Raw genomic sequence first — 3,221 nt, forward strand, 5'->3', positions numbered from 1 at the left:
GACCTGATCTATGAAAGGAGCTGAAACATGGAGTAGGATTGACCCTTGAAATGTGAGACAGCTGAGGAAGTTAACCAGTAAACAGACAAACCTGCTCCAGTTACAGAAATCTTACAGGAACTGACAATCACTCATCTGCAGTGACTGATTTAAAAGGTTGAACAAGAAAATATGAAGTTAAAGGAAACATTCCTTGTCCCAAGGCCAGTTTAACTATTATTATTATTATTTTGGTTACTTTATTTTTCTTTATTTATGAATTGATTGCAACTATTTTCACATTATTCAACAACCAAAATGAACTTTGTTTTTTTAATGTTATGACTAGGTATTAACAAACATTTAGCCCTCCCCACTACCCAGTTATGTTGCTCTTATTTTGAAATGTAACCAGAAGTTCTGTGTTAAAAGAGGTGGAAAGAGAAGGTATGGAGACGCCGCCATTGTCGAACCGGTTAACACCATAAACACAATATGTTTGTGGTTAACACAAACGCCTTGTTTTTTTTTTGTCCAGCCTTTTTTTTTGTCCAATCAGTTGTGGCCCCTCCGGATACGCCCATTTTTCTATTGTCCAATCAGATGTGGTCCTCCAGACATGCTCGTTTTTCTATCGTCCAATCAAATGTGCCCCCCTGGATACGCCTATTGTTTTATCGTCCAATCAGACGTGGCCCTCCAGATACGCCTTCCGTATTTGTCTGCAGATACCTACTTGGCTTGGTCTTCCGGGACCCTCATCAGAGCCTCTGCCAGTGTTGCCAGATTGGGCAGTTTTCATTCTGATTTTGCGGATAAAAATTGCTTTGGGTGTGTGGCGATAATTTGGGTGGATTTGGAGTCAGATCTGCGGTTTTTGAGTTAACCTATTAAACACATTTCAACCAATCATTCATCATAATTGGTTCATAGCAAAGCTCTCCTGACCTTTCTCCATCACTGATTGGCTATTGTCATCTGCCAGGGCGTTCACAACAGAGAACTGGTGAGGTGGCGCAATAAATTATGCTAGTTTTAGCAGACGCCTCGTTCAGTAGGCTGGCCCGTCGCAGCAGTACATCGCAGCGGCCGCGATATAGTTCCAAACAGCACCAGTTCCAACATTGAATGTAGTTCATTTTCTGTGTTTCGGAAGTGTTTTCTCTGGTAAGTTGATGAAAATACAACATTTTTTTGCCATTGTGAAGCATTAGCTGACTGTTCTGTACCACAATTTATCAACATTAATACTTCATGTCACCAGTTTTAGTTAATTCATTCAACCTTTATTTAGACATGTTAAATTGCAAGTTGTATTTTAACTGCAGCTAGCTATGCCATCATGATGGATTTAAACAGGTCTATTTCTATATAATTCAGCGTTTTAAAATATCCATTACAGCTTAAATTTTGATAGTTGATATATTTTTTTATTTTTATAATTCCAATTACTGAACTCTCAACTAGAAAATATTCAAGCCTTTTTTCTGAGAGACTGACGTGGTTAATTTGGTTCAAGTTACAGATCCTTTGTCAAAGACTGCAGCATAAATGGGGACATTATCATTAAAGAAAAATGTGCTCGTGGAGATGAGTAATTTTTTTAATGTTTTCCAGATAAACCACAGGAGAATGACTTCAGTAAACTGTTGAATGTTGCATTCAAAGTATCACAAGATCTAATTTTCTGTCCTCCCAAAACAATAATAGCTGAATCAAGATGTTTGAAAGAAATTACTTTAACACCATAACCTAGGGGTGGGCGATATGGCTCAAATATAATATTGTGATATTTCGGAGCATTCTGATGATAACGATAAATTTTGTGATATAACAAAAAAAAAAAAAAAAAAAAAAAAAAGACAGAAATCAGTTATTCATTTGAGAAAATTAACTTAACATGTTGCTTTGCAGTATTATATAAAAACAAAAAAAGGGTTAATTTTACTGAAATTACTTTATTTAGTAATTTAGTCTAAAAATATAAAATAAAAATGATCATTCTGTTATTTAGATTGAAAAAGTCTGCACAATATAAATCAATAAATCCACCACAAAAACTAAAGTGCAGGTGCAGTTTCCCAAAATAACTAAATAAAATGAAGCTTAAGATCCGTTGAGCATAAATGTGACATACAACAAAATATATGTTGCGTTTAAATGAGCTATAATTTCTAAAACTTGTAACAAGGTGATCAGCTGACCCTGAAGCTTGTAGTGTTTCAGCCTCCTCTGTTCCTGCAGGAATTATTCAATTTCTCTGATGTTCTGTCTTTAATCACCTGCCTCTGTTATTGGTCCATGGATTGTGGAACTCAAGAAACAGACCTGTGCATTTGTACCGATAATTTAGAGCAGGGGGGACCCACTGTGCCCGCACCGCAGCCCAGAGTGGGGTGGGGGGAGAGAGAAAAGTCGAGCAGCGCTAGTGGTGGGGAGGGACAGACAGTTGAGCTGTTACTGTCTGTACCCTTCTGTACACTTCACCACTTGCTCTTGCCGAGGTCGGACACTTTTCACCTCCTCTCCCTTTCCGCTTTGCTTTGCAAAGGTCTTGTCTGTGAAACTGCTTCTGAGCCTCTCTTGCATGTCTTCCGAACCATAATTATGGACTTTATTTGATCAGTTAGTCCTTCATCACAATTGATAACATTTCTTCAAAGAGAAGACGGGCTTGAGGCAAGCTGATTTGCCCTGTGGGCACGCAAATAGCTGGATATCTCATTGACTTGAAGACATGATGATGTGTCTATCTCTACTGCCAATTGTGGATTTTAAGGACACATACAGGTCCTTCTCAAAAAATTAGCATATTGTGATAAAGGTAATTATTTTCCATAATGTAATGATAAAAATTAAACTTTCATATATTTCAGATTCATTGCACACCAACTGAAATATTTCAGGTCTTTAATTGTTTTAATACTGATGAATATGGCATACAGCTCATGAAAACCCTGAACTGAGATCTTGTAGTGCATGATGAACTGAGATCCTGTAGTGTATGATGAACTTAGTTCTTGTAGTGTATGATGAACTGAAGATGAACAGAGATCTTGTAGTGTATGATGAACTGAGATCTTGTAGTGTATGATGAACAGAGATCTTGTAGTGTATGATGAACTGATGATGAACTGAGATCTTGTAGTGTATGATGAACCGAGATCCTGAAGTGTATGATGAACTGAGATCTTGTAGTGTATGATGAACAGAGATCTTTTAGTGTATGATGAACAGAGATC

This window comes from Nematolebias whitei, chromosome 1, assembly GCF_014905685.2.
Source record: "Nematolebias whitei isolate Nwh7 chromosome 1, NemWhi1, whole genome shotgun sequence".
Classification (NCBI taxonomy): domain Eukaryota; kingdom Metazoa; phylum Chordata; class Actinopteri; order Cyprinodontiformes; family Rivulidae; genus Nematolebias; species Nematolebias whitei.